The following is a 27,431-nucleotide window of genomic DNA, read 5'->3' on the forward strand; positions in this document are numbered from 1 at the left end:
GCAGAGGTGGGTGAATATCGTCTCCAAATACAAACACCTGAGTTCGACGGGCGATTTGTATATGGGAAGACAATATCCACTTGTACCTCACTTGCTGGCCACGTGGGTTAAAATGCATCCACTGTAGTCCTGAGTTCTTGTCTTCGGTGGTTCGAGCCTACGAGACGACGAACTTATTATCAACTAAAAAATTCCCCTTCGGTAACATATATGAAAATATATTATTTCCGAGGTAGAGCGAATTGGATATTAAAGGACGTTTATAGCTTACCGATTGAATATGAATCACGGTGATGTGATAAAAAAAGTCATATATACTGTATATGTATATATATATATATATATATATATATATATATATATATATATATATATATATATATATATATATATATATATATATATATATATATGAGAGAGGAGAGTGTGTGTTATTGCAGAAGATCTGTTAAGTTAATCTTTTTCCTTGGTAGAAAATAAATGACAAATCATAAAAGGAAATAATTTTTGTATTCAGGTAAATGGGTAATTTTCCATGTGTATGTCTTCATTATACTTTTCACATTAATTTCCTTCGTCCTTGCTAACACTTATTATTTTCTTAATATGATTAATATGCGATTTATTTTTCTAAAGAATGAAACATAATTTCTAATATTAAAAAGAGACAACGTATTTGCACAGAGCTTGGGCAGAGGAGAAAGAAAGTGACCGTGTGAAGTCACACCTCTTAATCCCCATCCCCTCACACCCATAATCCCTCGCGTGAGACCTTGTTTTCCCTAGGTAGCGAGCAAAGCAGAGATGTGTATTACCGCCTGATAGCCGATGAACGCGACCAAAAGCCGCTGAGAAATGTAATTTTTCGCTTTTCCGTTTATTTATTAATCTGGAATGATTTTAAGGGTGAATGGGGTGGATGATTCATTTCAAACTAGAATGAAATTAATCACTAGGAACCACTGAAGCTAGTATGCTGATCTAAATAAAGGAAAAAATTCATATTATGAAGTAGGCAAAGAATAATTATAAACTTTTCAGTGGGGTAGTACTGCTAGCCCAAGGACTGAGACGGCAAAAAGGTGGAGGGCTAGTTCAGGTAACCTAAAGGGTTCAAAGGGTTAAAGTTTGTTTTTAATAAATTATAGAAAACTATAGAATGTATTTGCATATGATTGTTTTTTTATGTTTAGAAGTAAGTTGTTCAATAAGAAGGGGTGATTTTATCTTTATTATCATTTATCTCTAAAGTCCCGTATGGGTTGGACCAAAAGCTTAATTGCGGTTATTTCACAACCCAAAAGATGGTCGTCCATAATAGTTTTTAAAAAGACCTTACTATTTACAAAATATCAGAAAATATCAACAACATCCAGTCCCTAACGATGATATTCTCTGCCAGCTTTCAAGCAGGCTCACTGAAATCTACATCCCAACATCCCTTTGTAGCGCTGGCCTTTAGAACTTTGGAAATAAATGAAAGAAAAAAGAGTAGCGCTAATTTTTTGGTGATTTTGGGACAATTTACCTCCGGGATGACCAAGAGTTCCAGCCTCATGAACATCAGCGAAACAAATTATTGGGTGTTTGGAGCTACATCCTCATCCTATAATTATGAAAAAGGAGGCCAATACATGCATTTAACTGGATGATATTAAGTCTATCGAGAATAATGATACACCTTATAAAACTAATCTTTCAGAGAGTTTTTTTATGTTAGAACAGCAGCAGCCTACAGCATGTTCCATGAGTGAAGATGATGTTTAAAAATGACAGCAAACATCCACCGGAAATAGCAACCTCAAGAATCCTCCCGGAGTTGTCAAAAACACTGACCTGTTACTGTATCTGGATGCGGAAGAAGAAGAACAGAGTCCCTCAGGTGTCCCATGGTTGGTATTCCCCATGGCAAGTGCTCTTGTACGACAGAGGGTAATTCCTCTTGAGCTTCCTCCAGCACTTCCAGCAGCTCTTCTACCTCATCATCATCTCCCTCGCAGTATGAACCCGAAATTTGATGTTCCAAGGAGTCATCGGTGGGCAGAACTACCACTAGAGGTGGCTCCTCCTTCAGGAGAAGAATGTTTATTACTGAATAACAAATGTTCATAAAATGTTTCAACAGCAACTATGATAACTACATCAATAGTAATAATAATAATAATAATAATAATAATAATAATAATAATAATAATAATAATAATAATAATAACAGAGGAATAGGGACTAGATCATTACAAACCTAGGAATCATGGACAAAAACAGGAAAACTGATGACCATCATTAAGGCACAACATATTGTCTTATTATCTATTGATCTGACATTTTACAGTAAAAAAAAAATCAGATTGGTGGTTTGTAAAATTCTTAATTGCATTAATTTGTGCTGGAATGCCCGGGTATAAGCACAACAACCAACGTGTCCAAAATTATACACACACACACACACACACACACACACACACACACACACATATATATATATATATATATATATATATATATATATATATATATATATATATATATATATATATATATATATATATATATATATATATAATATATATATATATATATATATATATATATATATATATATATATATAAATATAAATTATATTTATATATATATATATATATATATATATATATAAATTATATTTATATATATATATATATATATATATATATATATATATATATATATATATATATATATATATATATATATATATGTACAGGGTGTTTCAAATTAGAGCCCCCTACAGCATAAACTAAAATTGATATGGACAAAAACAAAAGTAATTCAGAACGGGTCTTTATTTAAGTTTCTCTCTGAGTATTTAATATTTTGTGTGGCCTCCATCTGTCTGTACCACAGCCTGCATTCTTGAGGGGTATGATTTCAGCAAATCGATAAAAAGCTGAGACTCAAACTCCATTTCCCTGAGCACTTCAGTCACCTCTCTTCGCAGTCGTTGAGGCTTGGTATACCATCATAGTTCACTGTGTGAGCTTCAACACAATCCTTTAAGATACTACCAATGTTTTCACACACATTAAGGTCAGGGGAGCTACCTGGAAATTCACTTGATGAGTAGGAATTGATACCACTGTTTTGAAGCAGCTCCTGTGTCTGAAGAACCTTGAAACATGGTGCTTTATCATGCAAAAATGTGATTTCTTCAACAGATAACACGTTTTCAGGATCCTTGAGGAAAGAAAATACTCCACCAGTAAGCACAGTTTCTCTGAAGTATTCGCCATTTCATGACTGTCCTTTTTCTTTGATGATCCACATCAACTGTTTGGCTGTGAAACAGAGAAAAATTCCCAAACACTCAGGAAATTTCACAACTTGGCGATAGTGCATATCATCGCTGATATCATCCAACTTTCCAGCCCAAATGATGTCATTTTTATGATTTGGCTTCCTGATTGTGTAAATAAAGAATTCATCTGATGCGGCAACATGGAGAAAGTCAGCTTCATCCCAATCTATAAAAAATGAACCACAAAACCATGCACAGTCTTCTCTCTGTTGCTGAGTGATGTTGGGCTTGCTGATAACATGAAATGGCTTGATACCAGATTTTTTCAGCTCATGATATACAGCACTATAACATCTCTTCTTTCCCATTTTTGTTTCTAGTTCAAGCGCCAATTTACTTAAAGACTTTCTTGGTCTACCCACTGCCTCAGCTATGATGTCTTTTGACTCCTGAGAAAGGACTTCAGGCTTTCCAAGATTCTCACTCTTTTCACGATGACAGTCATATGGATTTTTGTTCCAGTTTCTTTTAACAAAGGATTCATCTCTTTTAAAGTATTTAGCTATCCAGGAACGTGAAATGAAGGATGCACCAGCATCCCTGGCCTTTCTGAAGGTTATAGCCCGATTTGGTCAGTCCATCTGATTTCCTCCGAGTCGTTAGTCATGGCTGTATCTAGCTCCGTCACTCATTCTGAAAATACAAGAAATGTAAAATGAAAAATAGCTTAATAGAAACTTAAAATAATGTACTTGGAGATAGGCTATAGCAGAAAACTTCATAACTTACCATTTGTTATGTGGAGGGGGGCTCTAATTTCAAAACACTAGACATATATATATATATATATATATATATATATATATATATATATATATATATATATATATATATATATATATATATATATATATATATATATATATATATATATATATATATATATATATATATATATATATATATATATATATATATATATATATATATATATATATATATATATATATATATATATATAATATATATATATATATATATATATATATATATATATATATATATATATACTGTATATATATATATACATATATATATATATATATATATATATATATATATATATATATATATATATATATATATATATATATATATATATATATATATATATATATATATATATATATATATATATATATATATATATATATATGTTATCAGGATTAGCAAGAAACCGCTAGGAAAATGCTCCTTCGCTTTCCTGTCTCCCAGTGTATCGATAGACATATCTGTCTATCAACATGCGTTCTACCTATCTATCAGCCTGGGCTGGACAATTGGGTAGCGCAGTCAGGAGGCAAGAGATTAAGTAGATTGTGGGCCACTCCTGATAAGTAGCTTAATTCCTTCTTCAAGGCAAAAGTAAATGTCTAGGCAACTCCTTCCAGCCAACCTGTTGAGATACTACTTGCTGCCGGCACAGCCAAGGATGACTCAACTCCCAATCGAAGAACTGGTGCCCTGCCCCCAGCAGATGGCATAAAAGGACAGATGAACAAGGGCTCACTTTCAGAAACTAGCGGGACGTTATGGCGTAGACACAGCATCCACGCACACACACACACACACACCACCCCCACACAGAGGACCATGCTTCTTGCGGAACGACGCCCTTGGCACAGCCAGGGATGACTCAACTCCCCATCGAAGAACTGGTGTCCTGCCCCAGCAGATGGCATAAAAGGACCGATGAACAAGGGCTCGCTCTCAGACAGAAACTCGCAGGACGTTATGGCGTAGACGCAGCAGCCACACACACACACACACCACCCCCACACAGAGGACCATGCCCCTTGCAGAACGACGCCCTTAGCCCATCCCTTTCCATCTAATCATGTGGCCCCTCAAAGTATACTTTACCTTTGTGCATTCCGACCACCAACTTCGTGTTACCTTCGCTGCTGTCCCCATCCTACCACCAGGGCCACCCACTCCATTACCTGGCACTTCATGAAGTCACCCACGTGTTGCCCTTGCTGTTGGCGCCCCTACACCCTACCATGTGGAACATCAACCCCTTCGCCTTTGTGAATCGGGAGCCAACCACGTGCCGCCTTCTTTGCTGGAAACACTTTTCTCCTATGGTAAAGTGCTCTGTAAAGACGTCCTTTTAGTTATGCTATCTCCTCATAAAATTTACTTAATTTGAGTGCCAGTAATCACAGAATCTTTTGTTCAATTGCACCAGTGCTTTTCGAGTGTCTGTTCTCAATGCTAATCCATTATTAACTCTTCGGGGCCCCTTGGCACCCTCAGTGCAGCTTTAAATTCATTATCCTTTTGTCTATTTCCATTACTGGCATATAATCTGTGTATCTCTCAGAGGGACCCTATATCATGGAATCTTCTTGGAACTGTGCCTGGAATCCCCAGACCTTCCAGCAATGTAGTGTGCTTAACTACACTGTCAAGTTCAGCACAGACGACCGGCTCCCCTTCCTCGACGTTATGGTAACAAAGACAGAACGGAACTTGAAGACATCAGTCTACACAAAATCCACCAATTTGGGACTATGCTTGAACGGAGATAGCGAGTGCCCTGCTAGGTTTAAGAATACAATGGTCAGGACCTTCATTAGAAGGGCCCTCTCCCACTGCTCCACCTAGCAGGACACTAACAAGGAATTTGAACGTGCTGCACAAATGTTGGTGAATAATGGTTTCACCAACAAACTCATCAACAAAGAAATTCGAACTGGCCTGGAAAAATGGTATAGCGGTGACAGCGCACAACCTGCCCCCAAAGATGACATCAAGATATATTACAAGGCCCGGATGCATCTCCAGTACCATGAGGACAAGAGCTCCATGAAAAAAATCGTCATGGAGAACGTCACCCCGACCGAAGACGGTAAGAAAATAAATCTTGTAATTTATTACAAGAACCACCGCACCCGTGACCTCGTGATGAAGAATAACCCCTCTCCGCCAGCAAGAGAACCCCTCAAGCAGAAGAACGTGATCTACCAATTTGTATGTCCTGTCCGAGGATGCCCCAGCGTTTATATTGGAATAACCACAATGCATCTGTCAAAAAGGATCTCCTGCCACGCCCAGGAGGGTGCCATCATGAACCACCCCCGTGCTACCCACAATATTTCCATCTCCCGTGACAGTATTATACAAAATATAAGTGTAATCAGGAGAGCCACCGACCCTCGACGTCTGCGCCTGCTAGAGGCGCTCCTCATTGCCGAGAGAAAACCCACAATGAATATGATGCAGGAGGCATCACTCCTACCCACGAATTCGAGAGGAGAATGCCGAACACCCACCAAATCCAAAGAATACCCGAAAATGACAACCCTGAGAATGGAGACGCCCCTGATGAGCGAGGCGCCCTTCGAGACAACCCCCCAACTACGACAGAAAGAGTAAATAATGACATCATTCATCCTCCGCCCAATAGCAGCCAAACTACCGATGATGTCAGTCGGCATGCGTCACGCAACGGCAGGCCAATGGGAATGCTGGGATGAGTGATATTCCCAGGTTGCGAAGGTCTATCAGGATCAAGCTTCACCGCAGAAATTTGGCTTGAAGTTCGCCGACTGCAACCAATTAAAATTCGCCGTCCATGACACCCCCGCTGAAGCCCATGTATAAATTCGGAAGGGTCTATGCAACCTGCCAGTCCTCTACTAGCTCCTGCTGGAGAATGACAGAAGAGTCTGTCGAAACGTCGTGGCAAAAAGTGTTTAGCAACTATATGTCAAAATATTCTAACTGTATAGAATATATAAAAAGCAGAATCCAGATTTTTTACTTTTCCCCCATGAAATGACAAATATAGGTGAGCTGTTAGCACACACCTCCAATGAAGAGAAGTCCGCAACAAGGAAAATAGAAAAAGTCTCCTACAAAATAAATGCAGCTGAAGCAGCAATAATATTCAATAAAACCTGTTTAAAAGAGGGTCTGCTGCCAAATTATAATGTAATAATAATAATAATCTATATTAATTTCCTTGGCTAACTTTTTGTGTGTATTACCCTTCCCCTCCTCCCCCTTTCCCATTCCTCTCCCCTTCCCCTCCCTTTCCCTTCCCAATCCCCATCCCTTCCCTTCCCATTTCCCCCTTCCCACCTCCCTTCCACTCCTCTTCCCCCTCACCTCCCACTCCTCCTTTCCCATCCCTGTCCAGAAATTTTCAACATTAAGTGACCCAACAGTATATAATAAAGGATTTTAGGCTGAGCTTTGTTATTTTGTTTCAAAACGGACTCAGTGGGTAATTCTAAAACAACAGCAAGCACTACTGTTAATGGCCCGGAACCGCCAATTTTCATCAGCATTGGCTCAGAACCCATCAACAGCTGCTCCTGCACCTGCACCAAGATATGGTCAGTTGTCTGTATATGACCGGAAGGTAAACGGGGCTGGTGCTGCCCGTAGACTCTTGCTGACTATTATTAGTAGGGTTACTTTAGCTGTGGGTATAGGTATGGTATGGATATGGGTATGGGCATGGTGTGTATATGGGTATGGGTATGCGTAGGTAACCAGACGTCCCCCTTTGTGGAGAGAGTCCATCATTTCGAATCTCTGCCCCCCCACCAAAATCACTACCTTTGGGGGACGTGCGAATGTCCCCCTTTACGGAATGTGCCCGTCATGTGCCTCCCATTGCATATGCAAATCGTAATAAATTGCTAATTGTTCAAAGGTAAGAGTTAAGAAATTTTTCTCGAAACCTCTAAGGCTCTTGCATAGCCACCCTTGGAATGTATGAACTGTGCTCCATTTTCTTCAACCAAAGAAAAGCAAATGAAAACAAACACAACCATTCACACGCGTATGATACGACCAGTAACCTAGTCTTGCACTCGTCCATGTATGGCTAAGTCCAGCTACTACGTGTTAGTAGTCGATTAGTAATCAAGTAGCACTCAAAAGAGAACTGCATCATGGCATCCAAATGGAAGTGTACTTTCAATAAAGAATTAGAAAATGAATATCCGTTCATAAAAAAACCAGAGAGTGAAAATGATGTCAAGTGTTTAAAGTGCATGTCGTATTTTTCGATAACAAATGGTGGAAAATATGATATTGGACGCTATTTAAAGACTGATAGACCTGAGCGTGCTGATGCCTCCTCCTCTTCAAGCAAGGCAATGACCACATTCCTGCGTAAGGAAGGATTTTGAGAAAAAGAAAAGAACTTGGCACCAGCAGAAGGAACTTGGGCTTATCATGCAGTGCAACAGAACTTTTCATTCCGTTCTATGGATTGCACATCCAAACTTATCAAAAAGTATTTTGACAATTCATTTGGATGTGCTCGCACCAAAACGGAGGCAATTTTGAACAATGTTTTCCTGCCTGACGCCTTAGAATCCTTACAAGATGACTTGACTCAGATAAATTGTGTGACTTTATATTGTGACTGCTCTGATCATGGAAACATTAAATTGTGTACCTTATTGGTTAGATACTTTTTGCCCTGCCGTGGTGTCAAGTTTAAAATTTTGGAAATTAAAAATCTAGGTGGAGAAACGAGTGAAATACTTTCAGACTATATAAAAGACACTATTAGTTCTAATGAACTGTCTTCTAAATTGTTGGCATTGTGTGCTGACAACACAAATTGCAACTTTGGTGGATCATCAAGGGGAGGCAAAAAAATGTTTTTTACCAGGTGCAACATATACTAAATAACTGTATAAAAGCCGCATCGGACAGTCTACCTGTAGATGTAGAAGCAATAACAGTGAAGATATTTCCTTTTTTCTACATTTATACTGTTAGAGTAGAGCATCTGAAAGAAATTTGTGAAAATGTTCATGTACACTATCAAAATTTATTACGATATGGTAAGACAAGGTGGCTTGCTTTAAGACCAGCTACTGAGAGGATTCTGGAGTTATTCAAACCTCTGAAAACATATTTTATGTCACAGGACAAATGTCCCAGCCTTCTTAAACAGTTCTTTGAGGATTCATTTGCTGAAGTGTGGATTTTTTCGTACACAGTCAAAGTACAGTATTCAATGATTGCACATTGAAAGTCGAGTCTCAAAAAGTTTCTACGATGGAAGTTTCTTGTATTTTAAGAGATTTGAAAATGAAGCTATCAGAAAGAAAAAATGAGCTATTCATCCCAATCATAATAAATAAGATGCTTCGAGATTTAGAAAGGAAAGGGCATGATGCAGGGCATTTTAAAAGTGTACTTGAATAATTTTACGGAACTTGCATTGAATACTTAAAACAGTGGACCCGACCGTTTCAAGACGTGAACAATTTTGAATGGACCCTTCTTCAAAATAAAACAGTATCCTGGTCTCTAGTTCAAGAAGTATTGGATTTTATTCAAGAGACAAAACCTGATTTTACATTGGATGACAATGAACTTTTTGATGGGGTTACCTATGTTAAGGAGTTTTTGGCAAATGAAAGATGAAAGAATGGGAAGACAATGATTCGGAAGTGGACAAGAAATGGGTAGGGATTTTCTCTCACTTTCGTAATAAAAATATTCCTTTTAAAGACATATCAAAGCTTGTTGAGTTTTTCCTGTGTCTCCCTGGGTCTAATGCTCCTGCAGAGAGAGTATTCTCCCTAATGAAAAACTTTTGGACATCAGAGAAAAGTCACATGAGGTTTGCACTAATAGTGAAATACAATTTCGACTTGAGTCGCTCTGACTTATGATTATCTTAAAACTCAACACTCACTCCTTAGGAAAATAAAATCAATCCAGAAATACACTTAAGGGTAATGGTTAATATAAAAAGGTTGTTTGTTTTGTTTTACTATTCATAGAACCATGTCTATAAGTTTCCCTTCACATGCTGTCAAAGCATACATTTTACTATTAAAAGTAACACTTGCTCTGAATAAATGCTGACTGAATCATACTCTTTCATTTATTCAAATGTTTGTATATACTGTATATCTAAACATATAATTTTTTGAAGAATAAATCTCATATGTCAGGATGAAAAGATCAAGCAGCTGCAATTCTGTAATCTCTCTCTCTCTCTCTCTCTCTCTCTCTCTCTCTCTATATATATATATATATATATATATATATATATATATATATATATATATATATATATATATATATATATATATATATATATACATACAATATATATATATATATATATATATATATATATATATATATATAGAGCCTCGATATAGTCAGTTTACAGCAGCAGATACTTATAGAGGTCTGTGTACAATCCATAAGCCGGCTGATCAGAGAGGCAGACACTTTGCTATCCGTGTAGACATCCCGGGATTATATATGTAATCAACGGATAGGTTTGCTTAAAAAGCAAATGGATGTTACAGACTAAATACACACACAAAACAAAGCCACTACAACACCTTAAAAACATAACAAACATCTCACCGTCTCGAACTCTCACCATACCAGCGCAATAACTTCGCTGCTGGGGAGAAAGGGCGTTGTCTTTATGATACATGAAACATACGTGCCGGGGTCTAGCGATGTCAGGCAGGGCAGCCGATCGAGACCACAGGTCTACCCCAAAGCCAAATCAAAAAGTCCTTCAAAAAGGCATCGTGCTTACCCCATACAAAAATGGGAATAAAAGCACGTTAAAAAAAAAGAAGAAGAAGATATATATATATATATATATATTATTATAAGGTGTTATAATAAGTATAACCATTTTATAAGTGTATATCTGTGAAAATTTTGAAGTTTCGCTTACAGATTCGTCATTTATTGTGAAGACGTGATTTTAAAATGTCTTTTTCTTGCAGATGAGTTATATATTGTGTAAACTTACGATCTATGGAATATTTTTCCCTTTCTTCAATGTTTGAAGTGTCTTGTGAAATTCTTATCAGGTCACCACATCCTGTTTGCCGAGAGAGAGGGTAAAGAGTTTATCGCTTCCATATTTGCACAGGTGTCTGTAACTCGCATTAAGAAAAAAGAGTTCTCTTATGTTGTCGTGATGAGCTGTCACCCAATTGGGTGAGTTTCCTATTATATCTTTGTTCTCTATGCTTAACATGTCATTATTAGCTGTGTCTATGCATATTCTGTTCGTAATTTGAGAAAGAGAGAAAGAGGAACAGTAGATAAGTGGAGTTGCTTTGTGTCTAAAAGCACTTTCCATTGTTTGCTCAGCTGTATGGGCTCCCAAAAATTTGGTAAGCCCTGAACAGGAAATGTCCATCATGTAAGATAAGGGTATGGTGCTCGAAACTCACCCGTGTGTATTCATATATGTGTATACATGTGTATTCTGTAGAATAGGAATTGGGTGTTCTGTGTGAATACCCTATGTGTATTCTTGAGTATTCTGAAAGGGCCTGCGAGAGTTAGATGCACAGTGCTTTTCTAAAGACAAGTTAGTCTGCCAGAAAGATTCCTCAGAGAAGCATCTCTCTCTATCTCTCTCTCTCTCTCTCTCTCTCTCTCTCTCTCTCTCTCTCTCTCTCTCTCTCTCAATAATCCCATTACATAAGGGAAATAATTGAAAGATTCCTGGTTGTAAAAGCTCTGTTAAACTCACCCCAGGAGTGTGTTAATTTTGTAGAAGGTGATCAGGAATATTATTTTGTGCAAGTGTTGAGGAGATTGTAATAGTGTAATAATTACAAAAGGTAATGTGGTGATTACTAAGTTTTATATTGTTAAGATTTGAAGTGATATTCTTGGTAAAAGAGAGTTGTTATTTTGAATAAGTCTTAGTGCCTTAGCAGTGTTTTCTAAAGATTGATATAGTCTTTAGGCACATTTTTGTTGATGGTATATTTCCATTTTTGCATATTGCATTCTTATGTGTCTGTGCTATCACATTATTATAATGTTATTATTACTGTGTTTTGCTGGTGATTTCTTAACATTTTGTTAGTGCCTACCTGTTATTGAGATTTTGGAGAATGTTATGTGGATTCCTGTCAGTAATATTTTGGTGACTGTTTGTAATGATTAATCAGGTATATACTTGGCACTTGAGTGATAGTTAATAGTCGATTCTCACCTAACCAAATTGCTTTCTTAATAAATTAAAGTTTTTGTGAATTAAACTTGATTAAGAAATACTTAAATCTTACGCTGTTGTCAATTAATGGTAAATCTTTTGAGATTGTGAACTTTACATATAACTTTTGAACTTAGAAATAAACCTGTTTGTTTAAAGTTTTTAAAACATAGCATTTCACTTTTGATCACCAGTAATTAGAGACATTAATGAGTGTGTACAAGGTAAGTGATGTATCTGTTTGTTCACCTGAGACTTATCTAGGTCAAATAGAACCAGAGAGACAGTTATGGTGCTGGTTGAAGATAACCCATATTCCACTAGTCTGGATATAACTTAATAATTGTTACCTCATCCATAATTTGATAAAGTTACATTGATTTTCTTAAGTGATAAGTAAGTTTATGGGATCATTATACCTTTAGAGATTCAGTAACTCTTTGTTATGAGGTTTCAAGTATCTGGTCGATGTGAGGTAACTTTTGGTATTATTATTTGTGTAATAACCAGGTGCTTGATCACTTCGTGACAATATATATATATATATATATATATATATATATATATATATATATATATATATATATATATATATATATATATACATATATACATATATATATATACATATATTTTATAAATATTCTGCTGTTCGCCCTCTCTGCATTATTTAATAAAAATATCATTTGAACAAAGACAGAAAGGCGTCTCTGTCGATGCTAAGGGAATGCGGTAGGCTGTGTTTAAAAAAAAAAAAATAACGTCTTTAGCAGAGAACAGTTAGCATTCGAGACCTCAACCAACATGGGAGGGTTTTACCAAATAACCTCTAGTGAAGATGGTCTTAAGCTTCCTTTTGCTCTGTCCTATGCATTCAATGATGTCTCTGTAAATTTTTCAGAATGCCCAGGGCTACCTATGAACGTATGGACAAACAGCTTTGCCCTGACCTGACCCACAAAAGCCAGTAGAGAGAGGCTAACCTTCAGACTAAGAGCATGCGTCGTGCTCAGGCTAACTTTATCCTTTGTCTTCTCCTGTCTTTGTATTGTTTTACTCAGTGAATCGTCGAGAAGTGTTAACTGAACCCTGGTCAGCAGTTGCAGTGTGCAAGCAACTTATGTAACGGTAAGTCTGAAATTTGACCGTTTTTCGTCAATTTACTAGTCTTCTTCTCCTGTATTTCAAATTTTCCCACTGTTTCACCACTTTGCCACCATCTACAAGAACCTGGTATAATCATATATCTTTTATGAAGTCTAGTGTATAAATAATTAATATTGCCTAGTGAAATTGCATAAGCTATTCCTGTGCAGTAAGTAGGAATTAGGGAAAGTTAAGTGTAAGTAAATTTCAGGCAGCCTTGTGTCTCGATCCCATTGTTTGGAAGAGAAATAGCCTTCCTAGTACTAAAACTGCATACGATATCTACTAGTACAGACATTCGTTGCGTTATATTTTGTTACGGTAGCAGGGAAAATTGACTGTGTCTGACGTTGATGAAAGTTAATGTAATTTCCTCGCTATCACCGCACATTCTTTCTTTGTCGGGACTAAGTGGGAAGTAAAGGGGTTTGATGTAATACATTTGTTACATAGTAATCCATTATCCCGTACATAGTTCCCGGCTGGCGACCTAATTCAATTAAGTAATTGTCTGTCTTTGAGGTTAACTTTAGCTTTAATTGACAGGTTACGTGTGTCATTGGCACAGGATGGATACATAAATTACATTAATTAATTAATAAACTCATCAGCCAAAGCCCACACATAACAATAGATGGTCACCCTAGGTATGGTATACATATGAGTATGATTATGGGAATGGTATGGTATGGGTATAGAATGGGTATGGGTATAGGTATGGGTATGGTATGGATATGGGTATTAGTATGGGTATGGTATGGATATTGGTATAGGTATGATACAGACATGGGTAAGGGTATGGGTATGGTACGGTTACAGGAACTAGCAAATGCAAGCAACAGCGAGCATCTGCTAGTAATAATTATAACTTGGAGACTATACGATTCATCGAAGTTGCATTTCTTCCAGATTCCCTTCAGTTATTCAATATAACACGAAATTTAATGGACGGTTATTTTCATCAGACTGTGTGTTGTTGGAAGCACTTGTTATGCAAAATCAAGTGCGACAGTTCAAAGCCATGGACTTTCTATCAGAAACAATCATTGTTTACATAAACAAGAGTTGTTGTAAAATATGTTATAAGTTCACATAAACAAGAGTTATGATATGCATTATAATTGTAACATTTCATATCTTTTCTCTGTATTTACACAAAGTAGGTCTGCAAATATGCTTGCAGATTTACCATTGCATACCAGTGCAGAAGCACATGAACAAACGTCTTCACACACCAGAATTATGTGTATGTGTGTGTATATATATATATATATATATATATATATATATATATATATATATATATATATATATATAATATATATATATATATATATATATATATATATATATATATATGTATATATATATATATATATATATATATATATATATATATATAAAGCTACCATTGCATCAAAGAAACTTTTAATTCACCTGACATACGAGTACATACATACGTGCACTATGCATTCATCGTGATCAATAACATTTAGCCTTACGTCAACATATGAAATGGGGTAGGGTGGAGGGTTGTCCAGCAGATGATGGAGGGCTCCCCAGGTTCCATTATTAGGTGCCGGAGTGACCCCCAACAAGTGACACATGAGGTTATACAGCTCTATGTTCTGGAAGGCTTCGACCTCTGTGTTGCGGAGAAAAGAGGGGCCATGGGCCACGAACATTGCCTATGGAAGGAAACAAATTTTAGTTTTATATTATGTTGGCTTTTTAAAATGAAGCTGTTTCCCTATGCATTTTTAAGAGAAAACCCAATTTGGTCACTGTTATATTCATGCTTTAACTCCTAAATCGTGGATAACCACTTGTGCAGAAACTTCCTTAACTTCCCTACACCTTCACAGAAGGCTTTTCTGCAGCATGATGAAGCTAAACACACTGAGCCATTCGCTTCTATCTTGCCTCCTGATATTAAGACTTTCCTTACTAAGACCTTTTTCAGTATATCAATCCAATACTTTTATGTATTTTTCTCTTCATTGCCCGCTGCCCCCTGCCCCCCCAAAAAACTTCAGAATTATATACACTTGTCTCTGTCCTATTGTCTCCCATTCTTTCCATACGTCCAAACCATCTCCAAACACTGTGAGCAATTCCATCACCTACGGCAGTCTTTTTGCTACTTCTGTGTATGTCTACATTTCACACCCTTTCAATTCCTTTTCATCACACATATTCTCGGAACAGTTCGTTTGAACATCTCCCACCTTTTTTCTTTCATTCACACTCAGAATCCAAACCTAACCTTCATCAAGGAAAGTTGGCTCACAATTCCCTCAAATGTTTCCTCCTTGGCCTCCAAAGATGTCCCAAGCCTCTTTCCAGTCTTTTGCAAACACCCTGGTAATCTGCCGTTTTCACCTGTTGTGGGACTTGTCTCTTCTCTCATCCTGCTCTCGCATGTTACATTACATTTACTGTACTTCCTGATACCTGGACGAATCAGTCACTTCCAATCTTCCGCCATCCTCATTAGTGTGCATTGCTCAATATTCCGTGTCCATTTATCCTCATTATCTTTATGTTCCTTGCATTTACTCCAACCTTCTCCTCCTACAAGCACTTTCAAATGCTCACTAGTTCCCGCAGGTTCTCTTCAATATCCTCAACCAGTACTGTATCATCAACAAACATCAACCATTGCACAATCTATTCAACACCCAGTTTCTCATCCCATAACTTTGCACGTGCGTTTAATTTCCTTTTTCGTGACTTTCTGAATCCAAAATGAATGTGATCTAAAATCATATGGGCTTCACCTTGTATTCATGAAAAAGAAACACGCCCTAGAAATGCGTACAGATAGGTAAAAATTTACCAGTATATATTATTTCTCGTAAATTGAGATGAATTTTCAAAAAGTCTTCATTAAAGCTTTACTTTCATAAAGAAAATTTCCGTTTGTCACACCAGTCATAATAAAAGTCTAGTGTTCATGTACTGATAAAAAAAAGATGTGTAACTTCCGTGACACATTTCGACTCAGGGCACAGCAATTTTTTTATCCTTGATAGTTCATTTGGATTTAGGATACTACAAAATTGAGTGGGCCCCTTGCAATTTAGATTCACCCGTTTCCCGAATAAAAAATGTAGTTATTCTTTTATTTTTATTGACGGAATTCACTCATTTTTACATTCTTACTACCAAATTAAATTCCTACAATGTTTTATTTCGGCAAATGTCATCAGTAGTAGTTGCATTTGTTGATTTGATTTGATTTGATTTGATTAAGAACTTTGATAACTCTTGTATCTCCGGCGTTTAACAGTGAATTATGTACCAGATGAAAAGATCGAGCTTTTATTGACACGAAATGGTGTGACAAACACTCACGTTCATATCAGAGAAGAAATTGTCGTATCCATGGTCACCGGCATCTGCCAGGAAGGTACTGTCTCCTGCAACGGTGAATCCTGCATCCAGATCCACCACTATGTCCTCCACTCGACGCTGCGCTCCCATGTGCCATCTACAGTTCATTATAATAATAATAATAATAATAATAATAATAATAATAATAATAATATAATAATAATAATATGAAAGCAATGAAGTTTAAAGGTCACTCCAGTATTCATCTCATCCTAGCTTACTGTCTTGATTTCATCGTTTTCATCGGGTTTGAGTGCTTGCTTGCATTTGATGGAAATGGCATAGTTGCAGTTTGGCTTCGTCTCGTAAGATAAACCTTCCATTGTTTAGCCCTTTCGGACCTCTTGAATTTTTAAACTTTCGTAAGGACGCTTTATTACTTAAATTTATATAGCATGTAAGCTTTTATGGACTGTTGTATGAGTAAGAGCCGGTGCTGGCATAACGCTATCTTGATCATAAACAACAGCAACAACATAGAAGTCAGTTTCAGCTTTTATCAAAATTCATACAGCTTAGTCTCTCTCTCTCTCTCTCTCTCTCTCTCTCTCTCTCTCTCTCTCTCTCTCTCTCTCTCTCTCGCTTACCTGACTGGAAGTGATTTTTTCTCGTAGACTCGAAGTTCTTTGCGTTTACATGCAAGTGCCTCCAGCATCTGTTTCTTTGTTGCTGTGGAAAATAACACTTGGCTTAGTCGATCAAATGAATTAAGGGGACTCGAAACTCTGCTTTTCATTCTCGTTATGGCTGTTACTTTATTAGAGATGCTTTTTAGAAAAATATCATTAGAATCAAGAAAATGAAAGAATAAAATCTTTTAAACATATTTTACCCGATTATTTGGACTTCAGTGTAAAATCATTGTTACCTTAATATGATACTGCTTTGAAATGGTTATTAGATGAAATCCAATTATTTCAGCGCGGAAAAGAGGGAAGAGGCGTGAGAATTAGTGCGGCGTGTGTGCGTGTGTGTGTGTGTATGAGAGAGAGAGAGAGAGAGAGAGAGAGAGAGAGAGTATACCTTAGTTTTACCAGACCACTGAGCTGATTAACAGCTCTCCTAGGGCTGGCCCGAAGGATTAGACTTATTTTACGTGGCTAAGAACCAATTGGTTATTTAGCAACTGGACCTACAGCTTATTGTGGAATCCGAACCACATTATAGCGAGAATTAATTTCTATCACCAGAAATAAATTCCTCTAACTCTTCATCAGCCGGCGGCGGGAATTGAACTCCGGCCCATCGAATGACGGTCTAAAGCTCAACCGACTCGGCCAACAAAGGGCTTCGAGAGAGAGAGAGAGAGAGAGAGAGAGAGAGAGAGTCATGTTAGATCCTGGGTCTGATAAAAGTCGAAGGGGCCAACCTATATGAATTTTATTAACATTCATTTCAAATCATTCAGATATGAAAAATTATTTATTAGCAATATGTTACTTGTTCGTGTATATGGCAAAGACGCGTTTATTTTCTTGAATATAAGGTTAACTCTACATGATTTTAAAAGACATAGTTATTGTACTAATACCACCGATTATGTAACGCAAGTGTTTCTACTGCACAGTACAGTGTCAGAATGAAGGAGAGATTCGAGAGGAATTGCTTATTGTTCTTTTATGATGCAAAGGTGACAAAGAGCTGGAAGAATTCGGGCATGGCATAACAAACCCGACCAGAGTTGGTGCACGATAGATTTAGAGTGAGAGCACACGGCACTTGACAAAAGGAACCATAGACTGGAATGACCATGAAAATGATAAAATTCGAATGCCCTCGTTTACCTTGGGAGCCATCTTGGGGGCTCATTCTCCCAAAGACTCCATCCCAGAATGTGGTTTTCGAGGTGATATCCGGAATGTACTCGTCTAGCCGAATGACCCTTTGCTGCCCAGCTTCGGCCATTCCGTGGTCTGCCACAATCAGGATGTTGACGCAGGAGAGCAGCTTCCTCTTCTCGATTCCATCAATCAGTTTCTTAACCATGGAGTCAACTCGTGCAAGCGATGCGTCCACCTGAGAAGAATGCCACAAATCCAGGAACCATACAGGATACAAGAGTAGCAGAAACCGCCAACTAACCTTTTGATGTAAACACATCTGTAAATACTCACAGAGCATTTCAAGTACCATGTCCTGTGCCTTGGCTTAAAGTCACTCAGATCCTACCATCTATACAGCTTGTGATCTGTGAACTTTTACTGATTATGAAGTAATACAATCCTGTGGATAGTAATCTATTACCATACAAAGCATAACAAAATCAAACAAAAGTTGAAGTACAAAAGTAGCATTATAAGTGGCACAACTATTAGGTCTCCTGGTAAAACACTAAGCAATAATGGTATTAACTGAATTATCTTTGCCGATGAAAACGGGGACTTAAATCCCTTGAAAATCAAACATCTCTTTGCAGAAATATTACTTCTTTTCAAAGTTTTGTGGCATACAATAAATTAGACAATAGGAAGGTATAACTAGAATAAGTAAACCATCCAGACAAGGGTAGCTACCACAGACTTCAAAAGTTACTGGGATGTCAGTATTGTGGCAGAAAACGTGCTCACCAAATATACTAAAAGCTTAAAAATCAGATTAATTTAGTAATCCTCTGATGTTTCCAATGGAGGATAGCATTACATTCATTTTTATCTCACAGGTTAAAATCACAGAGAAACAAATCAGTTTTCCTAGCCTATAGTAGAAGATTAAGTCTTTTATTTAAAACTATGCATAAAATGAGGAACTTATTCATGCAAGAATGCTTCCAAAACGTTTGTTAGAACGGAGAAAGGTGAAAAGGCTGTAAAAGCTATGTATCATTCGAGGTGAGACTCATTTGGAAAATGCAACAGGATGTCTGCATGAGTTCTTGGTCACGGAAACAAGCGGCAATTCATGCAAAATTCGGAATGCTGTAAGATTGCTGGAGCAATGTCTAAATGCTAGCTGTGTGTGTGTGAAGTCTTATTAAATGACGTTGAGCAACATCGTTGATACGTATGTTCATCAAATTAAATATCCGGAAGCAAAATGTGTGAGAGAGGCTTTTTCCTGCAATGAGGATGGTGTTTTCTGATGGAGAAGAAACTGTGGTTACCCATTTCACTGCGCAACTGCTCGGACCACCAGGGGAAAACCTTCGTCTCAAAGAGCACCAATCAGCACAAAAGCTCTGACTGCGCTCTGGCGATTTCCCCTGCAATTCTGCGCCACTCACTTCTGTTTCCTTGATATGACAAATTACTTCATCATAATCTCATTCACATTTTGCCCATACAGTCTTTCCCCACCTCCATAATATGTTTTCCACTTACCTCCTTTCTTTTCTTTCCATCATTAGGTGTACTTCACACCAGTGTCGTTTCTATGACTTTCGAAGTCTGATTCAAGTTCATTCATCTCTCAAGCAAAGCGCGAACAAAAAATAGGCCAAATTATTCTTGCTAACACCTCAACTTTCGTACCCTTTAACACTTCCTGTTTGAACGCAAGGTATATTTGAACGTACAGCTTTCCAGCAAGCCTTCCGCTCTCTCCTTGTCTCACGTATCCTTCAACTCGTTTGTTCACTCACTTTACAATAACAGCAACGACACTTCCAAGTCGTACATAAAAGATATACAATTCCGTCTTCAATATTCGAATTTTTCGGTTATTTTCAAAATTGTCTTGTGAACTTTGGATTAGGAGGCAACTTACTCCATCAAATCAAGGTCCTTAGTAGTAGTAGTAGTAGTAGTAGTAGTAGTAATAGCACGGTGCTTACATCGCGCACCCAATATACTGTACAGGGCGACTGACCTGACAAACAACGTTTTTAAAAGGGTAAATTCTCAATGTGAAAATTAAATCGTGAAATTATATAGACTATAAATGTCAATAGTTTATTAATAGTAGATAAATAAACTAAAAAAAAAAAGATAAAAGAAATAAAAGAACCGTACTATTGTAACAGGGCTTCATGGTCTTACTGCGATCTCTAGTCAACATAAGAATACCAACAAACAAGGTCTAAAGAACACTAAAGACCTTGTCCAGAAGCTTCACGCTAACTAGAACAAACGATTTCCGCTGCTGACTGAGCAGTATGACTTCAAAGGAATCGTTTTATGTACGGCATACTCTTGAGTTTTATAAGCAAGGATCGTTAACCAGGCTACATGATTTACTGGTTAGTCAAAACATTCACACCATAAACCATCAAAACATCCTACGTCTCACTGAACTAATGCGTAAATCTTTCATCCAGACTCAAGGCTTGCTTCACAAAAACATTCACTTTGGTCCGACCGAACGTCTTATTACGCTCCCCTTCACCAAGGGCACTAAATAAATCATATTTATACGTTCACTTTATTACATCGGGAAAACTTTGTCATTCTGTATACTGGAAGGCAATTGCATTGCCGAGTGAATACTTCTTAGCAACATCCCAGATTATTTTCTTGACTAAAATTTTGCATTAATGTATATAAACGATTTATGTTTGAAAGACCGCGCACAAGTCAGCTATCGTTTGCCTGCAATTTGTACATTTACTTCCCATGTGTTATATCGAGTTTTTTCTCACGCATCCATTTCAGTACTTACTCTTCTTATGCATTCCGTGTATATTTTTTCAGCAATGTTTCATTATGAAATCTTCGTATATCCGTACTTGTGCAACAGCTTTTCCTGACAATAACGTTTCCCTTGACACTGGTTTTGTTGAAAGCCATCACTTCAGCACACTCACATTACAAATCAATGTAGTAGCTATTATCAAATGACAATAAGAGATCATTCCTTGTTTCGGAACGATCTCTTAATAAATCTGGAAACTTACCTGATTCGTATTTGGTCCATACTTATGACCAATTGTGTCGGGTTCGTGCATGTACAGCGTCAAGAAAGCAGGACGTTGCTCGGGCGGAAGATCAAGCCAAGAAAGAACCTGTTGGAGAGAAGGCGGACAATTAGAAATGCATGCCTGCTCACAGAGGGCTGAACTAAGACGTAAATTTGGCATTCTAATATCATTAGCTCCCATGCAGTGACAGTGTTATTATTCACTTTCACCGTACTAGGCTTTGGCCATTACCATCAACTTACCGTATCTACTCGATACTCGAACGGTATCGATATATTATAAGGGAACCAGTAAGTTGCCTGGTTACCCTCCACATCTGATCCCGGCCAGAAGAAGGTAGCAGCACGTTTGCCCTAAGGATGAACGTCACAGCATCAGACTACAGACATTCATTATTCATGTGTTCACATGTAAAATTATCCATTACCTAGTTTTTCATTCTCATACTTGGTCCATTTGCAAAGCTACCAATGTCACAATATGTTCTCGTTTTCTTAGTCATTTTCAATTTTGGGAGTATCGTATGCTTAGTGATCACGAATGAACAGAATGAGAAATGATAAAATTGTTTGCTGGTCATGATTCAGGGTTCAGAGGTGCTTAAAGAATGCACAGTAAGTGAAATGGCAAAATTCAAAAGGAAAACAGATTACCGATTACTTTTATAAAATTTAAAATGAGTGTATATATGTGCGTGTGTGTGTGTGTGTGTGCATGTATGTATATCACAAATGTCTTTTAATATCCATTTTACTTTACCACGAGAATAAATTAAGCTCAAGGAGAATTATGATTACGAATGATTCACACGCACACACACACATATGTGTGTGTGTGTGTGTGTGTGTAGGCTGAAGTGTTGCGTCTCGCACCTGCCTCTCGACCGTTTTCCAGATGGGTTCTCCTCCCCACCATCGAAGCTTGAGGGATTCCTGATTGCCGGGTTTGAACTTGGCGTTGAACACTGGATCGAAGAATTTGTTCGCCACAATTCCATGAGCAGGTGGGTAGAGCCCCTGAAAGCGAGAAATGTCTGTTACGTTATCATTAGCTCATCTCCCAGACTTTATGCCAGATTAAACTAGCTGTAAAAGAGGTATTCACTATATTGTAATATTTTAATGAAAGGAGAAAACCCTGACTCTGGGGAACCTGTGAATATGGGATTTCAAGACTGTTGCGATTTCCCCGGTCGTAACTGTCTGGACAGAGAGACGGGCAAAATGCCAACTTATTTTCAACTTGGTTTTGCTCTCTCTCTCTCTCTCTCTCTCTCTCTCTCTCTCTCTCTCTCTCTCTCTCTACGGATGTTAATGGGCTTAACCAGGCCATTCAAAATTTTCGTCCAAACACTCTCTTGTTAACAAGTTAGCAGGAAATGGGTGGGGCACAATACACCTCTAATCATTGTTATTTGGAAAGGCAGTCCCACCAACCACACCCAGGAAACTCGTAATGCCTTATTTTAATCAATCGATTGATCTGTCTCCCTGATATTTCCCCGTATGACCATCGTTTTCATTTAACTTTTCCATTGCCCATAGTGTGAAGAAAAATCCACAACTTTTATTTGTTGTTTGCGTCGTTAAGGCGGTTTTTAAAAATTCTGATCGTTAATTTATTGTTCTATTTTAGTCTCATTAATTTATTGTTCTATTTTAGTCCCATTACCTGTGAGGGAAGGGGAGATCAAACAGATAATGAAGGCCATTTCAGCACTCCTATATGATTCCTCTTCCTGCTCCTGACTACCTTTCATTCCAGGGGCAGGAAGACTAATGAACTGTTGAAGTCACCTGGGAAAAAAATAAGGTTAGAATATGCGAAACATGATACTTACCGTTGCGATGGTATAGTGATTAGGAAATGTGATGGTGGGGTAGGATGCTTTCATGTAGGGCGCTCTCACGCCCTTGTTCGCCAAGGCCACGATCGTAGGCGTGAATCCCCTTGCCAAGTATTCCGCTCGGAATCCATCCATGGACACCAAAATCTGGCGGCATGAAAAGGAGTTAGGAGAGTTTCTTTTTAATATGACTTATGACTGAAATTAAGATTTCAACTTGAAGTTTCGCTCTTTGGATGTAGTTTTATTATTACATGTATAAAACTGCTGATCAGGATGCAAGAATAAAAACAGCAAATCAAATCACCAAGCACATAAGAGGCACAAAGCACTGTAAATATTTAGCAAACAACTGCACGAAAGAACAGCAATGAAGACATAAGGGACCAAATAAGAATTTAAATAGTTTATCAGTGCTTCTGTTAGCCTGACTCCGAAATACAATAGAAATAATGAGAGAGAGAGAGAGAAGAGAGAGAGAGAGAGAGAGAGGGAGAGCACCATCTATAAAATTGGGAATTTACCCACGAACTGGGCAGGATGAACTGGCTGGAGGCCCATCACACAAGAATTGTTTGTCTTCCAGACGAGCGAGTCATAATTCAGCCGAAAGTGTTGAGGCCTTTTGATATCATTGTAATGCTTACCTTTATACAACTAGTTTCTTTTATACAAAAACTTTGCATATTCATATTTACTACGAACAGATCATTGTATTGTTTGAAGAACTGGATGTGAGAAAAAAGAAAATTAGGTTAAAACTATGTACAGGTGCCCATAGATCTTACGTGTTGCCTATCTGCATGATTCAAACGCCAGGAATTTTAAAGAATTACATGATGTAAATAACCTTCATATTTTTACTAGTAATTGCCATATCTTTCTATCCAATCTCGTGTGTGTCCTGGATTCGCAGAGCAGCTGTCTTCAGGTACCCGTAATGAATCACACGTGAATTAATGGGAACCAACTACTGTACAGTATGTCTGCAGTCAGTCCTGGGGAACGCGCTGTGGGACCCAGACACCACTGAGCAGGGTCCAGCCCCAGCCCAAGGGGCGACTCACTACAACCACCTGGTTCATTCGGTCCGACGTCAGTGGGCTGCGTAGCGCTTATAAAAAAAAATTATATATATATATATATATATATATATATATATATATTGTGTGTATGTTTGTGTGTGTGTGTATTTACTTATTCATATATATTGTTTTATCAGTGGAGGCTGCTTGAAGGATATATTTATATACTGTATATGTGTGTGTGTGTGTGTGCGCGCGCGTGCGTGTGTTTATATGCATGCATATATACATGTATATATACTTATTTATTTACCTATATAGTTTCTTACCAGTGGAGGCTGCTTGAAGGATGGTGGGCATTCCTGTGGATTGAGGCGGGGGGGCAGGCTGGGAGAGTGAGGGAGGTGAAGGGCCGACGCCGCCACACCCAATCGCAGCAGCGCCGTCCATAATAACGTCTGATGGGAGAGAGTCATACATAAAGGTTTATTGACAACAGGAGGTTGGATTCATGTTCAAAATGACATTGCCATGATGTTGGCAATTAATAAAGCTATTTGATTACTAGTATTATTTAGTTAGTGAGCGCCAGTATGATCTGGTTACAACGCGGATAAGGAAACGTGACAGAACTTGACCACTAGCCTTTAAAGGTAACCACAAGAAAATAAAGTATTCTGTTTGTCAAAATACGATTATTGTGCTTTACAGTCGTCTTCTGTGCCCTAGGTCTTGACTTTGGGCTGTCCTGTGAAAAATCACACGGAAGAAAAAACAAAGATTATTTTTTATTGTCGGAATACCGCCATATCATTTTTATCAGCGGCGACTTGTCATCAATGGAACGGATTTTCAGTGAGACTCAAATATTCTCTGGGGAACTTTATTAACATGATTTCAGTTCGAATTCTCCGGAGTAACGGAACCCGCCCCCTCCCCAAAGCCTTTGTGCTAGTGATTTCCCTCTTCCCGAAGGCCGTATGTTAAATCTGACGCACTTGTTGTATAATATATTGATATATTATCAAAGGCCGAGCAAACATTCTCAAGGACTGCCATTCTCGGATGCCTTGCGCATGTTTTCCACAAAGGCGTTTCTTAAGTAGCTGATAGTGAAATCCATTCCATAGTTTTACAGTTGCATTTTTAGAGTTGAGACATGAATTAGGGCTTTCGGAGTGTTATAAGAGGCATTTTCAACAGATCTGCATATGTGAAACAATACTCTCTCGTTTTCGCAGCTGAAGAAAAATGCACTCTACCTATTAACTCCGCGACTCGAGAACAGTTCAAGCTGCCAATTAAGAATCTGCATTTAATTTTTATTGCTTGGTTGATTTTATGTTGTCTGTCACAAAGCCTGCTTGTCACTCTTCACTCTTACTTAGTTTTGGCTGAAACTTTACGCTGGGTAGTCTCTCGGCTCACTTTGCAACTGTTTTCATCACTGACTTTCAATAAATCCGTGGAATTTATCTGATTGATTACTGTTGCGTGACGTTGCCAAGTGATGATGCAGTAATACTGATATATTTTGCTCAGTCGCTTTTGCTGATACAAGAATCCCAGCCACACGAAGGTAGAAAAAGGGTAAGAAAATTCAAACACAGGAGAGATTTCTCTTGTTGCTTTGTGGGTCCTGACCGTTCTAGTTACTTTTGTTGTGTCATTCTTAAACGGCAATAACACAGACCTGCAATTCTCCTGAAGGTGTTTTTTTCTGTTTTACCATCCTTTGTGATTTAATCGGGTGTACCAATAATCTTGGTAGACAGCTATATGCTCATAACCATTTGAGTGTTCTTAATTATCATTATGTCTGAACAAACAATGACTAGACCTTGTAAACAAGCGAAATCAACCTGCTCATTTTGTCATTATGATTAGGGTTACAGTTCTCCTTGGCTTCGATGCAGTAATTGTATTGGTAAGAATGCATTAAAAATGATTCTAGATATAGATGCTTTGCAGCGCAACCTTTGCCGCCTCAGTGAGCAGCGCGTGATAAAATTAATGTGTAGCATAAGCGCGAACCATTACTCTACTGTATTTGCACAATAGCCCCTGCCTCGAGGTCGTCGCTGTGTATTTGGACATGGCCGTTCTAGCAGTGAGGTGGCAGCTTCCTTCTCCTCCCTCGCACTCGAACTGCTTCCGTGTTGACACGAAATCGGTGACCTTAGGAAAACAATACACATACCCAAAGGTCTTAAAGGCCATATTTCATCTTTAACCTCGTAATTATGTGCCATAATTAGCTGTTCGGAGAATACGGAAATACTATGTACAGCAAAAGTGATTGCTTAAAAACTCAGCAGGAACCCCATTGCAGTCGTTTGTAGTTGTGCTCCAGTGAAATTAAGCAAAACTTTTTACACACACACACACACACATATATATATATATGTGTGTGTGTGTGTGTGTGTGTGTGTGTGTGTGTGTGTGTTTTATCACCTTACTGAAAAAGAAGAGTAGGCTACCGTGAAGCAGTGCGTGATTATTAATTATACTTACGTTACAGAAAATCTATATTTTTGATTAACGATTTCTTGAAATACAGTAGTAACAGTAAATGTGCAATATTAATACTTGTATTCTTAATGCAGCATTTGCTATATTAGAACAAGTGGGTATTATTAAAGACTCAAAATGAATTATAGTTGTGGGTATTATAAACGACTTAGAATGAGTAATAGTTGCAACTGATACGCAGAATTGGCCCATAACTTCAATTTTGACTTTTAGTAACTTTTTAAGAGCAAAGTGGAAATAGCAAATACTTTACAGCACCCGACATGTCAGTCAGGGAGAGGACCTCACGGCTCTAGATTCGACTGTGACCTACATCAGATAC

The 27,431-nt window shown here is 37.8% G+C and overlaps 1 pseudogene; it reads right to left on the reverse strand.

The window, feature by feature from the left end:
- Positions 1-27,431, reverse strand: part of LOC136833491 (ectonucleotide pyrophosphatase/phosphodiesterase family member 3-like) — a 63,805-nt pseudogene that overhangs the window by 22,930 nt on the left and 13,444 nt on the right.

Source organism: Macrobrachium rosenbergii, chromosome 51 (assembly GCF_040412425.1).
Source record: "Macrobrachium rosenbergii isolate ZJJX-2024 chromosome 51, ASM4041242v1, whole genome shotgun sequence".
Taxonomy (NCBI): Eukaryota; Metazoa; Arthropoda; class Malacostraca; order Decapoda; family Palaemonidae; genus Macrobrachium; species Macrobrachium rosenbergii.